This window comes from Phyllobates terribilis, unplaced genomic scaffold, assembly GCF_046119375.1.
Source record: "Phyllobates terribilis strain yellow unplaced genomic scaffold, ASM4611937v1 Scaffold_3__8_contigs__length_932513732, whole genome shotgun sequence".
Lineage (NCBI taxonomy): Eukaryota > Metazoa > Chordata > Amphibia > Anura > Dendrobatidae > Phyllobates > Phyllobates terribilis.
The window spans coordinates 11481822-11501710 of NW_027362763.1; the positions used below are offsets into that span (position 1 = coordinate 11481822).

The window sequence follows — 19889 nt, forward strand, 5'->3', positions numbered from 1 at the left end:
GTATAATACAGGATGTAACTCAGGATCAGTAATGTAATGTATGTACACACTCACTGCACCAGCAGAATAGTGAGTGCAGCTCTGGAGTATAATACAGGATGTAACTCAGGATCAGTAATGTAATGTATGTACACAGTGACTGAACTAGCAGAATAGTGAGTGCAGCTCTGGAGTATAATACAGGATGTAACTCAGGATCAGTAATGTAATGTACACAGTGACTGCACCAGCAGAATAGTGAGTGCAGCTCTGGAGTATAATACAGGAGGTAACTCAGGATCAGTAATGTAATGTATGTACACAGTGTCTGCACCAGCAGAATAGTGAGTGCAGCTCTGGAGTATAATACAGGATGTAACTCAGGATCAGTAATGTAATGTATGTACACAGTGAGTGCAGCTCTGGGGTATAATACAGGATGTAACTCAGGATCAGTAATGTAATGTATGTACACAGTGACTGCACCAGCAGAATAGTGAGTGCAGCTCTGGAGTATAATAGAGGAGGTAACTCAGGATCAGTAATATAATGTATGTACACAGTGACTCCACCAGCAGAATAGTGAGTGCAGCTCTGGAGTATAATACAGGATGTAACTCAGGATCAGTAATGTAATGTACACAGTGACTGCACCAGCAGAATAGTGAGCCCAGCTCTGGAGTATAATACAGGAGGTAACTCAGGATCAGGAATGTAATGTATGTACACAGTGATTGCACCAGCAGAATAGTGAGTGCAGCTCTGGAGTATAATACAGGAGGTAACTCAGGATCAGTAATGTAATGTATGTACACAGTGACTGCACCAGCAGAACAGTGAGTGCAGCTCTGGAGTATAATACAGGATTTAAACTCAGGATCAGTAATGTAATGTATGTACACAGTGACTGAACTAGCAGAATAGTGAGTGCAGCTCTGGAGTATAATACAGGATGTAACTCAGGATCAGTAATGTAATGTACACAGTGACTGCACCAGCAGAATAGTGAGCCCAGCTCTGGAGTATAATACAGGAGGTAACTCAGGATCAGTAATGTAATGTATGTACACAGTGATTGCACCAGCAGAATAGTGAGTGCAGCTCTGGAGTATAATACAGGATGTAACTCAGGATCAGTAATGTAATGTATGTACACAGTGACTGCACCAGCAGAATAGTGAGTGCAGATCTGGAGTATAATACAGGATGTAACTCAGGGTCAGTAATGTAATGTATGTACACAGTGACTGCACCAGCAGAATAGTGAGTGCAGCTCTGGAGTATAATACAGGATGTAACTCAGGATCAGTAATATAATGTATGTACACATTGACTGCACCAGCAGAACAGTGAGTGCAGCTCTGGAGTATAATACAGGAGGTAACTCAGGATCAGTAATGTATGTACACAGTGACTGCACCAGCAGAATAGTGAGTGCAGCTCTGGAGTATAATACAGGAGGTAACTCAGGATCAGTAATGTAATGTATGTACACAGTGACTGCACCAGCAGAATAGAGAGTGCAGCTCTGGAGTATAATAGAGGAGGTAACTCAGGATCAGTAATGTAATGTATGTACACAGTGACTCCACCAGCAGAATAGTGAGTGCAGCTCTGGAGTATAATACAGGACGTAACTCAGGATCAGTAATGTAATGTATGCACACAGTGATTGCACCAGCAGAATAGTGAGTGCAGCTCTGGAGTATAATACAGGAGGTAACTCAGGATCAGTAATGTAATGTACACAGTGACTGCACCAGCAGAATAGTGAGCCCAGCTCTGGAGTATAATACAGGAGGTAACTCAGGATCAGTAATGTAATGTATGTACACAGTGATTGCACCAGCAGAATAGTGAGTGCAGCTCTGGAGTATAATACAGGAGGTAACTCAGGATCAGTAATGTAATGTATGTACACAGTGACTGCACCAGCAGAACAGTGAGTGCAGCTCTGGAGTATAATACAGGATGTAACTCAGGATCAGTAATGTAATGTATGTACACAGTGACTGCACCAGCAGAATAGTGAGTGCAGCTCTGGAGTATAATACAGGAGGTAACTCAGGATCAGTAATGTAATGTATGTACACAGTGACTGCACCAGCAGAATAGAGAGTGCAGCTCTGGAGTATAATACAGGATGTAACTCAGGATCAGTAATGTAATGTATGTAAACAGTGACTGCACCAGCAGAATAGTGAGTGCAGCTCTGGATGATAATACAGGATGTAACTCAGGATCAGTAATGTATGCACACAGTGACTCCACCAGCAGAATAGTGAGTGCAGCTCTGGAGTATAATACAGGATGTAACTGAGGATCAGTAATGTAATGTATGTACACAGTGACTGCACCAGCAGAATAGTGAGTGCAGCTCTGGAGTATAATACAGGAGGTAACTCAGGATCAGTAATGTAATGTATGTACACAGTGACTGCACCAGCAGAATAGTGAGTGCAGCTCTGGAGTATAATAGAGGAGGTAACTCAGGATCAGTAATGTAATGTATGTACACAGTGACTCCACCAGCAGAATAGTGAGTGCAGCTCTGGAGTATAATACAGGACGTAACTCAGGATCAGTAATGTAATGTACACAGTGACTGCACCAGCAGAATAGTGAGCCCAGCTCTGGAGTATAATACAGGAGGTAACTCAGGATCAGTAATGTAATGTATGTACACAGTGATTGCACCAGCAGAATAGTGAGTGCAGCTCTGGAGTATAATACAGGAGGTAACTCAGGATCAGTAATGTAATGTATGTACACAGTGACTGCACCAGCAGAACAGTGAGTGCAGCTCTGGAGTATAATACAGGATGTAACTCAGGATCAGTAATGTAATGTATGTACACAGTGACTGCACCAGCAGAACAGTGAGTGCAGCTCTGGAGTATAATACAGGAGGTAACTCAGGATCAGTAATGTAATGTATGTACACAGTGACTGCACCAGCAGAATAGTGAGTGCAGCTCTGGAGTATAATACAGGATGTAACTCAGGATCAGTAATGTAATGTATGTACACAGTGACTGAACTAGCAGAATAGTGAGTGCAGCTCTGGAGTATAATACAGGATGTAACTCAGGATCAGTAATGTAATGTACACAGTGACTGCACCAGCAGAATAGTGAGCCCAGCTCTAGAGTATAATACAGGAGGTAACTCAGGATCAGTAATGTAATGTATGTACACAGTGTCTGCACCAGCAGAATAGTGAGTGCAGCTCTGGAGTATAATACAGGATGTAACTCAGGATCAGTAATGTAATGTATGTACACAGTGAGTGCAGCTCTGGGGTATAATACAGGATTTAACTCAGGATCAGTAATGTAATGTATGTACACAGTGACTGCACCAGCAGAATAATGAGTGCAGCTCTGGAGTATAATAGAGGAGGTAACTCAGGATCAGTAATATAATGTATGTACACAGTGACTCCACCAGCAGAATAGTGAGTGCAGCTCTGGAGTATAATACAGGAGGTAACTCAGGATCAGTAATGTAATGTACACAGTGACTGCACCAGCAGAATAGTGAGCCCAGCTCTGGAGTATAATACAGGAGGTAACTCAGGATCAGTAATGTAATGTATGTACACAGTGATTGCACCAGCAGAATAGTGAGTGCAGCTCTGGAGTATAATACAGGAGGTAACTCAGGATCAGTAATGTAATGTATGTACACAGTGACTGCACCAGCAGAATAGTGAGTGCAGCTCTGGAGTATAATACAGGATGTAACTCAGGATCAGTAATGTAATGTATGTACACAGTGACTGAAGTAGCAGAATAGTGAGTGCAGCTCTGGAGTATAATACAGGATGTAACTCAGGATCAGTAATGTAATGTACACAGTGACTGCACCAGCAGAATAGTGAGCCCAGCTCTGGAGTATAATACAGGAGGTAACTCAGGATCAGTAATGTAATGTATGTACACAGTGACTGCACCAGCAGAATAGTGAGTGCAGCTCTGGAGTATAATACAGGATGTAACTCAGGATCAGTAATGTATTGTATGTACACAGTGACTGCACCAGCAGAATAGTGAGTGCAGCTCTGGAGTATAATACAGGATGTAACTCAGGATCAGTAATGTATTGTATGTACACAGTGACTGCACCAGCAGAATAGTGAGTGCAGATCTGGAGTATAATATAGGATGTAACTCAGGATCAGTAATGTAATGTATGTACACAGTGATTGCACCAGCAGAATAGCGAGTGCAGCTCTGGAGTATAATACAGGATGTAACTCAGGATCAGTAATATAATGTATGTACACATTGACTGCACCAGCAGAACAGTGAGTGCAGCTCTGGAGTATAATACAGGAGGTAACTCAGGATCAGTAATGTATGTACACAGTGACTGCACCAGCAGAATAGTGAGTGCAGCTCTGGAGTATAATACAGGAGGTAACTCAGGATCAGTAATGTAATGTATGTACACAGTGACTGCACCAGCAGAATAGAGAGTGCAGCTCTGGAGTATAATACAGGATGTAACTCAGGATCAGTAATGTAATGTATGTACACAGTGACTGCACCAGCAGAATAGTGAGTGCAGCTCTGGAGTGTAATACAGGAGGTAACTCAGGATCAGTAATGTAATGTATGTACACAGTGACTGCACCAGCAGAATAGTGAGTGCAGCTCTTGGGTATAATACAGGATGTAACTCAGGATCAGTAATGTAATGTATGTACACAGTGACTGCACCAGCAGAATAGAGAGTGCAGCTCTGGAGTATAATACAGGATGTAACTCAGGATCAGTAATGTAATGTATGTACACAGTGACTGCACCAGCAGAATAGTGAGTGCAGCTCTGGAGTATAATACAGGAGGTAACTCAGGATCAGTAATGTAATGTATGTACACAGTGACTGCACCAGCAGAATAGTGAGTGCAGCTCTGGAGTATAATAGAGGAGGTAACTCAGGATCAGTAATGTAATCTATGTACACAGTGACTCCACCAGCAAAATAGTGAGTGCAGCTCTGGAGTATAATACAGGATGTAACTCAGGATCAGTAATGTAATGTACACAGTGACTGCACCAGCAGAATAGTGAGCCCAGCTCTGGAGTATAATACAGGAGGTAACTCAGGATCAGTAATGTAATGTATGTACACAGTGATTGCACCAGCAGAATAGTGAGTGCAGCTCTGGAGTATAATACAGGAGGTAACTCAGGATCAGTAATGTAATGTATGTACACAGTGACTGCACCAGCAGAACAGTGAGTGCAGCTCTGGAGTATAATACAGGGTTTAAACTCAGGATCAGTAATGTAATGTATGTACACACTCACTGCACCAGCAGAATAGTGAGTGCAGCTCTGGAGTATAATACAGGATGTAACTCAGGATCAGTAATGTAATGTATGTACACAGTGACTGAACTAGCAGAATAGTGAGTGCAGCTCTGGAGTATAATACAGGATGTAACTCAGGATCAGTAATGTAATGTACACAGTGACTGCACCAGCAGAATAGTGAGTGCAGCTCTGGAGTATAATACAGGATGTAACTCAGGATCAGTAATGTAATGTATGTACACAGTGATTGCACCAGCAGAATAGTGAGTGCAGCTCTGGAGTATAATACAGGAGGTAACTCAGGATCAGTAATGTAATGTATGTACACAGTGACTGCACCAGCAGAACAGTGAGTGCAGCTCTGGAGTATAATACAGGGTTTAAACTCAGGATCAGTAATGTAATGTATGTACACACTCACTGCACCAGCAGAATAGTGAGTGCAGCTCTGGAGTATAATACAGGATGTAACTCAGGATCAGTAATGTAATGTATGTACACAGTGACTGAACTAGCAGAATAGTGAGTGCAGCTCTGGAGTATAATACAGGATGTAACTCAGGATCAGTAATGTAATGTACACAGTGACTGCACCAGCAGAATAGTGAGTGCAGCTCTGGAGTATAATACAGGAGGTAACTCAGGATCAGTAATGTAATGTATGTACACAGTGATTGCACCAGCAGAATAGTGAATGCAGCTCTGGAGTATAATACAGGATGTAACTCAGGATCAGTAATGTAATGTATGTACACAGTGACTGCACCAGCAGAATAGTGAGTGCAGCTCTGGAGTATAATACAGGATGTAACTCAGGATCAGTAATGTATGTACACAGTGACTGCACCAGCAGAATAGTGAGTGCAGATCTGGAGTATAATACAGGAGGTAACTCAGGATCAGTAATGTAATGTATGTACACAGTGACTGCACCAGCAGAATAGTGAGTGCAGCTCTGGAGTATAATACAGGATGTAACTCAGGATCAGTAATGTATGTACACAGTGACTGCACCAGCAGAATAGTGAGTGCAGATCTGGAGTATAATACAGGATGTAACTCAGGATCAGTAATGTAATGTATGTACACAGTGATTGCACCAGCAGAATAGCGAGTGCAGCTCTGGAGTATAATACAGGATGTAACTCAGGATCAGTAATATAATGTATGTACACATTGACTGCACCAGCAGAACAGTGAGTGCAGCTCTGGAGTATAATACAGGAGGTAACTCAGGATCAGTAATGTATGTACACAGTGACTGCACCAGCAGAATAGTGAGTGCAGCTCTGGAGTATAATACAGGAGGTAACTCAGGATCAGTAATGTAATGTATGTACACAGTGACTGCACCAGCAGAATAGAGAGTGCAGCTCTGGAGTATAATACAGGATGTAACTCAGGATCAGTAATGTAATGCATGTACACAGTGTCTGCACCAGCAGAATAGTGAGTGCAGCTCTGGAGTATAATACAGGATGTAACTCAGGATCAGTAATGTAATGTATGTACACAGTGACTGCACCAGCAGAATAGTGAGTGCAGCTCTGGGGTATAATACAGGATGTAACTCAGGATCAGTAATGTAATGTATGTACACAGTGACTGCACCAGCAGAATAGAGAGTGCAGCTCTGGAGTATAATACAGGATGTAACTCAGGATCAGTAATGTAATGTATGTACACAGTGACTGCACCAGCAGAATAGAGAGTGCAGCTCTGGAGTATAATACAGGATGTAACTCAGGATCAGTAATGTAATGTATGTACACAGTGACTGCACCAGCAGAATAGTGAGTGCAGCTCTGGAGTATAATACAGGAGGTAACTCAGGATCAGTAATGTAATTTATGTACACAGTGACTGCACCAGCAGAATAGTGAGTGCAGCTCTTGGGTATAATACAGGATGTAACTCAGGATCGGTAATGTAATGTATGTACACAGTGACTGCACCAGCAGAATAGAGAGTGCAGCTCTGGAGTATAATACAGGATGTAACTCAGGATCAGTAATGTAATGTATGTACACAGTGACTGCACCAGCAGAATAGTGAGTGCAGCTCTGGATGATAATACAGGATGTAACTCAGGATCAGTAATGTAATGTATGTACACAGTGACTGCACCAGCAGAATAGTGAGTGCTGCTCTGGAGTATAATACAGGATGTAACTCAGGATCAGTAATGTAATGTATGTACACAGTGACTGCACCAGCAGAATAGTGAGTGCAGCTCTGGAGTATAATACAGGAGGTAACTCAGGATCAGTAATGTAATGTATGTACACAGTGACTGCACCAGCAGAATAGTGAGTGCAGCTCTGGAGTAGAATACAGGATGTAACTGAGGATCAGTAATGTAATGTATGTACACAGTGACTGCACCAGCAGAATAGTGAGTGCAGCTCTGGAGTATAATACAGGAGGTAACTCAGGATCAGTAATGTAATGTATGTACACAGTGACTGCACCAGCAGAATAGTGAGTGCAGCTCTGGAGTATAATACAGGATGTAACTCAGGATCAGTAATGTAATGTATGTACACAGTGTCTGCACCAGCAGAATAGTGAGTGCAGCTCTGGAGTATAATACAGGATGTAACTCAGGATCAGTAATGTAATGTATGTACACAGTGAGTGCAGCTCTGGGGTATAATACAGGATGTAACTCAGGATCAGTAATGTAATGTATGTACACAGTGACTGCACCAGCAGAATAGTGAGTGCAGCTCTGGAGTATAATAGAGGAGGTAACTCAGGATCAGTAATGTAATGTATGTACACAGTGACTCCACCAGCAGAATAGTGAGTGCAGCTCTGGAGTACAATACAGGATGTAACTCAGGATCAGTAATGTAATGTACACAGTGACTGCACCAGCAGAATAGTGAGCCCAGCTCTGGAGTATAATACAGGAGGTAACTCAGGATCAGTAATGTAATGTATGTACACAGTGATTGCACCAGCAGAATAGTGAGTGCAGCTCTGGAGTATAATACAGGAGGTAACTCAGGATCAGTAATGTAATGTATGTACACAGTGACTGCACCAGCAGAATAGTGAGTGCAGCTCTGGAGTATAATACAGGAGGTAACTCAGGATCAGTAATGTAATGTATGTACACAGTGACTGCACCAGCAGAACAGTGAGTGCAGCTCTGGAGTATAATACAGGATGTAACTCAGGATCAGTAATGTAATGTATGTACACACTCACTGCACCAGCAGAATAGTGAGTGCAGCTCTGGAGTATAATACAGGATGTAACTCAGGATCAGTAATGTAATGTATGTACACAGTGACTGAACTAGCAGAATAGTGAGTGCAGCTCTGGAGTATAATACAGGATGTAACTCAGGATCAGTAATGTAATGTACACAGTGACTGCACCAGCAGAATAGTGAGCCCAGCTCTGGAGTATAATACAGGAGGTAACTCAGGATCAGTAATGTAATGTATGTACACAGTGATTGCACCAGCAGAATAGTGAGTGCAGCTCTGGAGTATAATACAGGATGTAACTCAGGATCAGTAATGTAATGTATGTACACAGTGACTGAACTAGCAGAATAGTGAGTGCAGCTCTGGAGTATAATACAGGATGTAACTCAGGATCAGTAATGTAATGTACACAGTGACTGCACCAGCAGAATAGTGAGCCCAGCTCTGGAGTATAATACAGGAGGTAACTCAGGATCAGTAATGTAATGTATGTACACAGTGATTGCACCAGCAGAATAGTGAGTGCAGCTCTGGAGTATAATACAGGAGGTAACTCAGGATCAGTAATGTAATGTATGTACACAGTGATTGCACCAGCAGAATAGTGAGTGCAGCTCTGGAGTATAATAGAGGAGGTAACTCAGGATCAGTAATGTAATGTATGTACACAGTGACTCCACCAGCAGAATAGTGAGTGCAGCTCTGGAGTATAATACAGGATGTAACTCAGGATCAGTAATGTATGTACACAGTGACTGCACCAGCAGAATAGTGAGCCCAGCTCTGGAGTATAATACAGGAGGTAACTCGGGATCAGTAATGTAATGTATGTACACAGTGATTGCACCAGCAGAATAGTGAGTGCAGCTCTGGAGTATAATACAGGAGGTAACTCAGGATCAGTAATGTAATGTATGTACACAGTGACTGCACCAGCAGAACAGTGAGTGCAGCTCTGGAGTATAATACAGGATGTAACTCAGGATCAGTAATGTAATGTATGTACACACTCACTGCACCAGCAGAATAGTGAGTGCAGCTCTGGAGTATAATACAGAATGTAACTCAGGATCAGTAATGTAATGTATGTACACAGTGACTGAACTAGCAGAATAGTGAGTGCAGCTCTGGAGTATAATACAGGATGTAACTCAGGATCAGTAATGTAATGTACACAGTGACTGCACCAGCAGAATAGTGAGCCCAGCTCTGGAGTATAATACAGGAGGTAACTCAGGATCAGTAATGTAAAGTATGTACACAGTGATTGCACCAGCAGAATAGTGAGTGCAGCTCTGGAGTATAATACAGGAGGCAACTCAGGATCAGTAATGTAATGTATGTACACAGTGATTGCACCAGCAGAATAGTGAGTGCAGCTCTGGAGTATAATACAGGAGGTAACTCAGGATCAGTAATGTAATATATGTACACAGTGACTGCACCAGCAGAATAGTGAGTGCAGCTCTGGAGTATAATACAGGATGTAACTCAGGATCAGTAATGTAATGTATGTACACAGTGACTGCACCAGCAGAATAGTGAGTGCAGCTCTGGAGTATAATACAGGAGGTAACTCAGGATCGGTAATGTAATATATGTACACAGTGACTGCACCAGCAGAATAGTGAGTGCAGCTCTGGAGTATAATACAGGATGTAACTCAGGATCAGTAATGTAATGTATGTACACAGTGACTGCACCAGCAGAATAGTGAGTGCAGCTCTGGAGTATAATACAGGATGTAACTCAGGATCAGTAATGTAATGTATGTACACAGTGACTGCACCAGCAGAATAGTGAGTGCAGCTCTGGAGTATAATACAGGAGGTAACTCAGGATCAGTAATGTAATGTATGTACACAGTGACTGCACCAGCAGAATAGTGAGTGCAGCTCTGGAGTATAATACAGGATGTAACTCAGGATCAGTAATGTAATATACGTACACAGTGACTGCACCAGCAGAATAGTGAGTGCAGCTCTGGAGTATAATACAGGATGTAACTCAGGATCAGTAATGTAATGTATGTACACAGTGACTGCACCAGCAGAATAGAGAGTGCAGCTCTGGAGTATAATACAGGAGGTAACTCAGGATCAGTAATGTAATGTATGTACACAGTGACTGCACCAGCAGAATAGTGAGTCCAGCTCTGGAGTATAATACAGGATGTAACTCAGGATCAGTAATGTAATGTATGTACACAGTGACTGCACCAGCAGAATAGTGAGTGCAGCTCTGGAGTATATTACAGGATGTAACTCAGGATCAGTAATGTATGTACACAGTGACTCCACCAGCAGAATAGTGAGTGCAGCTCTGGGGTATAATACAGGATGTAACTCAGGATCAGTAATGTAATATATGTACACAGTGATTGCACCAGCAGAACAGTGAGTGCAGCTCTGGAGTATAATACAGGATGTAACTCAGGATCAGTAATGTAATATATGTACACAGTGATTGCACCAGCAGAACAGTGAGTGCAGCTCTGGAGTATAATACAGGATGTAACTCAGGATCAGTAATGTAATATATGTACACAGTGATTGCACCAGCAGAATAGTGAGCGCAGCTCTGGAGTATAATACAGGATGTAACTCAGGATCAGTAATGTAATGTATGTACACAGTGACTGAACTAGCAGAATAGTGAGTGCAGCTCTGGAGTATAATACAGGATGTAACTCAGGATCAGTAATGTAATGTACACAGTGACTGCACCAGCAGAATAGTGAGCCCAGCTCTGGAGTATAATACAGGAGGTAACTCAGGATCAGTAATGTAATGTATGTACACAGTGATTGCACCAGCAGAATAGTGAGTGCAGCTCTGGAGTATAATACAGGATGTAACTCAGGATCAGTAATGTAATGTATGTACACAGTGAGTGCAGTTCTGGGGTATAATACAGGATGTAACTCAGGATCAGTAATGTAATGTATGTACACAGTGACTGCACCAGCAGAATAGTGAGTGCAGCTCTGGAGTATAATAGAGGAGGTAACTCAGGATCAGTAATGTAATGTATGTACACAGTGACTCCACCAGCAGAATAGTGAGTGCAGCTCTGGAGTATAATACAGGATGTAACTCAGGATCAGTAATGTATGTACACAGTGACTGCACCAGCAGAATAGTGAGCCCAGCTCTGGAGTATAATACAGGAGGTAACTCAGGATCAGTAATGTAATGTATGTACACAGTGATTGCACCAGCAGAATAGTGAGTGCAGCTCTGGAGTATAATACAGGAGGTAACTCAGGATCAGTAATGTAATGTATGTACACAGTGACTGCACCAGCAGAACAGTGAGTGCAGCTCTGGAGTATAATACAGGATGTAACTCAGGATCAGTAATGTAATGTATGTACACACTCACTGCACCAGCAGAATAGTGAGTGCAGCTCTGGAGTATAATACAGAATGTAACTCAGGATCAGTAATGTAATGTATGTACACAGTGACTGAACTAGCAGAATAGTGAGTGCAGCTCTGGAGTATAATACAGGATGTAACTCAGGATCAGTAATGTAATGTACACAGTGACTGCACCAGCAGAATAGTGAGCCCAGCTCTGGAGTATAATACAGGAGGTAACTCAGGATCAGTAATGTAAAGTATGTACACAGTGATTGCACCAGCAGAATAGTGAGTGCAGCTCTGGAGTATAATACAGGAGGCAACTCAGGATCAGTAATGTAATGTATGTACACAGTGATTGCACCAGCAGAATAGTGAGTGCAGCTCTGGAGTATAATACAGGAGGTAACTCAGGATCAGTAATGTAATATATGTACACAGTGACTGCACCAGCAGAATAGTGAGTGCAGCTCTGGAGTATAATACAGGATGTAACTCAGGATCAGTAATGTAATGTATGTACACAGTGACTGCACCAGCAGAATAGTGAGTGCAGCTCTGGAGTATAATACAGGAGGTAACTCAGGATCGGTAATGTAATATATGTACACAGTGACTGCACCAGCAGAATAGTGAGTGCAGCTCTGGAGTATAATACAGGATGTAACTCAGGATCAGTAATGTAATGTATGTACACAGTGACTGCACCAGCAGAATAGTGAGTGCAGCTCTGGAGTATAATACAGGATGTAACTCAGGATCAGTAATGTAATGTATGTACACAGTGACTGCACCAGCAGAATAGTGAGTGCAGCTCTGGAGTATAATACAGGAGGTAACTCAGGATCAGTAATGTAATGTATGTACACAGTGACTGCACCAGCAGAATAGTGAGTGCAGCTCTGGAGTATAATACAGGATGTAACTCAGGATCAGTAATGTAATATACGTACACAGTGACTGCACCAGCAGAATAGTGAGTGCAGCTCTGGAGTATAATACAGGATGTAACTCAGGATCAGTAATGTAATGTATGTACACAGTGACTGCACCAGCAGAATAGAGAGTGCAGCTCTGGAGTATAATACAGGAGGTAACTCAGGATCAGTAATGTAATGTATGTACACAGTGACTGCACCAGCAGAATAGTGAGTCCAGCTCTGGAGTATAATACAGGATGTAACTCAGGATCAGTAATGTAATGTATGTACACAGTGACTGCACCAGCAGAATAGTGAGTGCAGCTCTGGAGTATATTACAGGATGTAACTCAGGATCAGTAATGTATGTACACAGTGACTCCACCAGCAGAATAGTGAGTGCAGCTCTGGGGTATAATACAGGATGTAACTCAGGATCAGTAATGTAATATATGTACACAGTGATTGCACCAGCAGAACAGTGAGTGCAGCTCTGGAGTATAATACAGGATGTAACTCAGGATCAGTAATGTAATATATGTACACAGTGATTGCACCAGCAGAACAGTGAGTGCAGCTCTGGAGTATAATACAGGATGTAACTCAGGATCAGTAATGTAATATATGTACACAGTGATTGCACCAGCAGAATAGTGAGCGCAGCTCTGGAGTATAATACAGGATGTAACTCAGGATCAGTAATGTAATGTATGTACACAGTGATTGCACCAGCAGAATAGTGAGCGCAGCTCTGGAGTATAATACAGGAGGTAACTCAGGATCAGTAATGTAATATATGTACACAGTGACTGCACCAGCAGAATAGTGAGTGCAGCTCTGGAGTATAATACAGGATGTAACTCAGGATCAGTAATGTAATGTATGTACACAGTGACTGCACCAGCAGAATAGTGAGTGCAGCTCTGGAGTATAATACAGGAGGTAACTCAGGATCGGTAATGTAATATATGTACACAGTGACTGCACCAGCAGAATAGTGAGTGCAGCTCTGGAGTATAATACAGGATGTAACTCAGGATCAGTAATGTAATGTATGTACACAGTGACTGCACCAGCAGAATAGTGAGTGCAGCTCTGGAGTATAATACAGGATGTAACTCAGGATCAGTAATGTAATGTATGTACACAGTGACTGCACCAGCAGAATAGTGAGTGCAGCTCTGGAGTATAATACAGGAGGTAACTCAGGATCAGTAATGTAATGTATGTACACAGTGACTGCACCAGCAGAATAGTGAGTGCAGCTCTGGAGTATAATACAGGATGTAACTCAGGATCAGTAATGTAATATACGTACACAGTGACTGCACCAGCAGAATAGTGAGTGCAGCTCTGGAGTATAGTACAGGATGTAACTCAGGATCAGTAATGTAATGTATGTACACAGTGACTGCACCAGCAGAATAGAGAGTGCAGCTCTGGAGTATAATACAGGAGGTAACTCAGGATCAGTAATGTAATGTATGTACACAGTGACTGCACCAGCAGAATAGTGAGTCCAGCTCTGGAGTATAATACAGGATGTAACTCAGGATCAGTAATGTAATGTATGTACACAGTGACTGCACCAGCAGAATAGTGAGTGCAGCTCTGGAGTATATTACAGGATGTAACTCAGGATCAGTAATGTATGTACACAGTGACTCCACCAGCAGAATAGTGAGTGCAGCTCTGGGGTATAATACAGGATGTAACTCAGGATCAGTAATGTAATATATGTACACAGTGATTGCACCAGCAGAACAGTGAGTGCAGCTCTGGAGTATAATACAGGATGTAACTCAGGATCAGTAATGTAATATATGTACACAGTGATTGCACCAGCAGAACAGTGAGTGCAGCTCTGGAGTATAATACAGGATGTAACTCAGGATCAGTAATGTAATGTATGTACACAGTGACTGCACCAGCAGAATAGTGAGTGCAGCTCTGGAGTATAATACAGGATGTAACTCAGGGTCAGTAATGTAATGTATGTACACAGTGACTGCACCAGCAGAATAGGGAGTGCAGCTCTGGAGTATAATACAGCTATGGGGTGATGTGGGTCTGGGGTGCAGTTATGGGGGGGTGTGATGCAGGTCTGTGGGGGGTGTGGGTGCAGTTATGGGGGGATGTGATGTAGGACTGGTGGTGCAGTTATGGGGGGTGTGATGCCGCTATGGGGGGTGTGATGAAGGTCTTGGGGGATGTGGGTGCAGTTATGGGGGATGTGATGTAGGGCTTGGTGTGCAGGTATGGGTGGATGTGATGTAGGGCTGGGGGTGCAGGTATGGGGGGTGTGATGCAGTTATGGGGGGATGTGATGTGGGGCTGGGGGTGCAGGTATGGGGTGTGTGATGCAGTTATGGGGGGATGTGATGTAGGGCTGGGGATGCAGGTATAGGGGTGTGATGCAGTTATGGGGGGATGTGATGAAGGTCTTGGGGGATGTGGGTGCAGTTATGAGGGATGTGATGTAGGGCAGGGGGTGCAGGTATGGGGGGTGTGATGCAGTTATGGGGGGATGTGATGTGGGGCTGGGGGTGCAGGTATGGGGGGTGTGATGCAGTTATGGGGGATGTGATGTAGGGCTGGTGGTGCAGTTATGGGGGTGTGATGCAGATCTGGGGGGGTGTGGGTGCAGTTATGGGGGATGTGATGCAGATCTGGGGGGATGTGGGTGCAGATCTGGGGGGATGTAGGTGCAGTTATGGGGGATGTGATGTAGGGCTGGGGGTGTGATGCAGTTATGGGGGGATGTGATGTAGGGCTGGTGGAGCAGTTATGGGGGGTGTGATGCAGTTATGGGGGGATGTGATGTAGGGCTGGTGGTGCAGTTATGGGGTGTGTGATGCAGTTATGGGGGATGTGATGTAGGGCTGGGTGTGCAGGTATGGGAGGTGTGATGCAGTTATGGGGGATGTGATGTAGGGCTGGGGGTGCAGTTATGGGGGATGTGATGTAGGGCTGGGGGTGCAGGTATGGGGGGTGTGATTCAGTTATGGGGGATGTGATGTAGGGCTGGTGGTGCAGTTATGGGGGGTGTGATGCAGTTATGGGGATGTGATGTAGGGCTGGGGGTGCAGGTATGGGGGGTGGGATGCAGTTATGGGGGATGTGATGTAGGGCTGGGGGTGCAGGTATGGGGGGTGTGATTCAGTTATGGGGGATGTGATGTAGGGCTGGTGGTGCAGTTATGGGGGGTGTGATGCAGTTATGGGGGATGTGATGTAGGGCTGGGGGTGCAGGTATGGGGGGTGGGATGCAGTTATGGGGGATGTGATGTAGGGCTGGGGGTGCAGGTATGGGGGGTGGGATGCAGTTATGGGGGATGTGATGTAGGGCTGGGGGTGCAGGTATGGGGGGTGTGATTCAGTTATGGGGGATGTGATGTAGGGCTGGTGGTGCAGTTATGGGGGGTGTGATGCAGTTATGGGGGATGTGATGTAGGGCTGGGGGTGCAGGTATGGGGGGTGGGATGCAGTTATGGGGGATGTGATGTAGGGCTGGGGGTGCAGGTATGGGGGGTGTGATTCAGTTATGGGGGATGTGATGTAGGGCTGGTGGTGCAGGTATAGGGGGTGTGATTCAGTTATGGGGGATGTGATGTAGGGCTGGTGGTGCAGGTATAGGGGGTGTGATTCAGTTATGGGGGATGTGATGTAGGGCTGGTGGTGCAGTTATGGGGGGTGTGATTCAGTTATGGGGGATGTGATGTAGGGCTGGTGGTGCAGTTATGGGGGGTGTGATGCAGTTATGGGGGATGTGATGTAGGGCTGGGGGTGCAGGTATGGGGGGTGTGATTCAGTTATGGGGGATGTGATGTAGGGCTGGGGGTGCAGTTATGGGGGGTGTGATGCAGTTATGGGGGGATGTGATGTAGGGCTGGTGGTGCAGTTATGGGGGGTGTGATGCAGTTATGGGGGATGTGATGTAGGGCTGGGGGTGCAGGTATGGGGGGTGTGATTCAGTTATGGGGGATGTGATGTAGGGCTGGTGGTGCAGGTATGGGGGTGTGATGCAGTTATGGGGGATGTGATGTAGGGCTGGGGGTGCAGGTATGGGGGGTGTGATTCAGTTATGGGGGATGTGATGTAGGGCTGGTGGTGCAGGTATGGGGGTGTGATGCAGTTATGGGGGATGTGATGTAGGGCTGGGGGTGCAGGTATGGGGGTGTGATGCAGTTATGGGGGATGTGATGTAGGGCTGGGGGTGCAGGTATGGGGGGTGTGATTCAGTTATGGGGGATGTGATGTAGGGCTGGTGGTGCAGTTATGGGGGGTGTGATGCAGTTATGGGGGATGTGATGTAGGGCTGGGGGTGCAGGTATGGGGGGTGTGATTCAGTTATGGGGGATGTGATGTAGGGCTGGGGGTGCAGGTACGGGGGGTGTGATGCAGTTATGGGGGGGGGTGATGGAGTTATGGGGGGATGTGTGGATTGGGGTGCTGTATGGCTGTGGGTGCAGGTGTCCTCCCGCACGGCGCCGTTGCGGGGCACTGCTCCGTCCTGTGCGGGCGGCGGTCGCTCACCTGCTCGGGCTCCGGCTGTGGCAGGCTGCTGCGGCTGCGGCTGCTGCTGCTGCGGCTGCTGCGGCTGCTGCGGCTGCTGCTGCTGATGATGCTTCTGGCTCAGGGTTGGGCTCCTCTCCGTGCGCCTCTCACAGCAGCTTGGGATACTGGAGACACAGGAGGGCGGGAGCTCAGCGCGCAATGACATGTGATGCGCCAATCAATAAGCGGGAATTCAGGCAGCAGGGTAGGCTGTCCGCAAAGGGCGCATGTGATTGGTCAGATTTCATTGTAGTTTTCTCTCTTTCTCTTCAGTGTATTCTCCTTTCTTCAGGACTCCATGTCCCGGCGTGCATTGCGGCGGGCGGCTGCTAGGACTGGGAGGTCGCAGTTGTGTTCTCTGGAGAAGGATTGCCTGATGGTTGCCATGGAGACCGGTGTACCTGACAATGACTGAGACCTCCCCTCTCCCCAGTCACAGGGGTCTCCCCACCCTCAGGAGGCCATTACACAGGGGCCATGGTCCCCACCAATGGCAGAAGTGTTGGGGTCTCTGCGCTCTCATGGTCCAGGTCCATGAGGAGAGATTGGTTTGGTTGCGCCATCTCTATAGTTGTGAGGTGATGGCGCTGGGGTTTCTGATAAGTGTTTAGTACTGGTGACCGGTGTCGTCCTGGGAGCGCGGCCGGTGACCGGGGCCTTGTAGGCGGCACAGTCCACCTCCTTAAGAATTGGAGATTACAACGAGCTCCTGTGGGAGCGCTGGGCCCCACGCTGGGGATGGGGGTCTCAGGCCCCCCGAAAGGAGCGCAGGGCCCCACGCTGGGGATGGGGGTCTCAGGCCCCCCGAAAGGAGCGCTGGGCCCCATGCTGGGGATGGGGGTCTCAGGCCCCCCGAAAGGAGCGCAGGGCCCCACGCTGGGGATGGGGGTCTCAGGCCCCCCGAAAGGAGCGCTGGGCCCCACGCTGGGGATGGGGGTCTCTGGCCCTCCGAAAGGAGCGCTGGGCCCCACACTGGGGATGGGGGTCTCCTGCCCCCCCCCCCCGATAGAAGCTTATTGGGACGTTCCCGAGTATTGTTATTACACGTGCAGTCCGTTAAATATAATAAGATATGGGGCCGAAGAAAGGAACCGCACACCGGGGCGGGGACACCAGGGGGTCACAGATCGGCTTCTGCCTATCAGATTATATGTGTCTGATAGTAAGACCAGAAAGGCAAAACTCTACGGTAACATAGAAGTAAGGTCCGCCGCGGACAGAAGTATACGGGAGACAAATCAGAGGTATACAGAGTCCGGTATACAGGAGAGAAATCAGAGGTATACAGGAAAGAAATCAGAGGTATACAGAGTCCGGTATACAGGAGAGAAATCAGAGGTATAAAGAGTCCGGTATACAGGAGAGAAATCAGAGGTATACAGGAAAGAAATCAAAGGTATACAGAGTCCGGTATACAGGAGAGAAATCAGAGGTATAAAGAGTCCGGTATACAGGAGAGAAATCAGAGGTATACAGGAAAGAAATCAGAGGTATACAGAGTCCAATATACAGGAGAGAAATCAGAGGTATACAGAGTCCGGTGTACAGGAGAGAAATCAGAGGTATACAGAGTCCGATATGCAGGAGAGAAATCAGAGGTATACAGAGTCCGGTATACAGGAGAGAGAACAGCCGTATACAGAGTCCGATATACAGGAGAGAGAACAGCCGTATACAGAGTCCGGTATACAGGAGAGAGAACAGCCGTATACAGAGTCCGGTATACAGGAGAGAGAACAGCCGTATACAGAGTCCGGTATACAGGAGAGAGAACAGCCATATACAGAGTCCGGTATACAGGAGAGAGAACAGCCATATACAGAGTCCGGTATACAGGAGAGAGAACAGCCGTATACAGAGTCCGTACACAGGAGAGAGAACAGCCGTATACAGAGTCCGTACACAGGAGAGAGAACAGCCGTATACAGAGTTCGGTATACAGGAGAGAGAACAGCCGTACACAGAGTCCGGTATACAGGAGAGAGAACAGCTGTATACAGAGTCTGGTATACAGGAGACAGAGCAGCCGTATACAGAGTCCGGTATACAGGAGAGAGAACAGCCGTATACAGAGTCCGGTATACAGGAGAGTGAACAGCCGTATACAGAGACCGTACACAGGGGAGAGAACAGCCGTATACAGAGTCCGGTATACAGGAGAGAGAACAGCCGTATACAGAGTCCGGTATACAGGAGAGAGAACAGCTGTATACAGAGTCCGGTATACAGGAGACAGAACAGCCGTATACAGAGTCTGGTATACAGGAGAGAGAACAGCCGTTTACAGAGTCCGTACACAGGACATAGAACAGCCTTATACAGAGTCCGGTATACAGGAGAGAGAACAGCCGTATACGGAGTCCGGTATACAGGAGAGAGAACAGACGTATACAGAGTCCGGTATACAGGAGAGAGAACAGCCGTATACAGAGTCCGTACACAGGAGAGAGAACAGCCGTATACAGAGTCCGTACACAGGAGAGAGAACAGCCGTATACAGAGTCCGTACACAGGAGAGAGAACA

General features: G+C 45.7%; 1 protein-coding gene across 2 annotated transcripts in view; it reads right to left on the reverse strand.

The window, feature by feature from the left end:
- Positions 1 to 17507, reverse strand: part of DPYSL5 (dihydropyrimidinase like 5) — a 118090-nt gene extending 100583 nt beyond the window's left edge. Inside the window, exon 1 of one of the 2 annotated variants that reach the window (XM_073673653.1) lies at positions 17345 to 17505. The gene's annotated coding sequence lies outside the window, so the exon portion shown is untranslated. Of the gene's footprint in view, positions 1 to 17344 lie in introns of both variants that reach the window. The other variant, XM_073673655.1, reaches the window with a different exon arrangement.
- Between the last annotated feature and the right edge of the window lie 2382 nt (positions 17508 to 19889).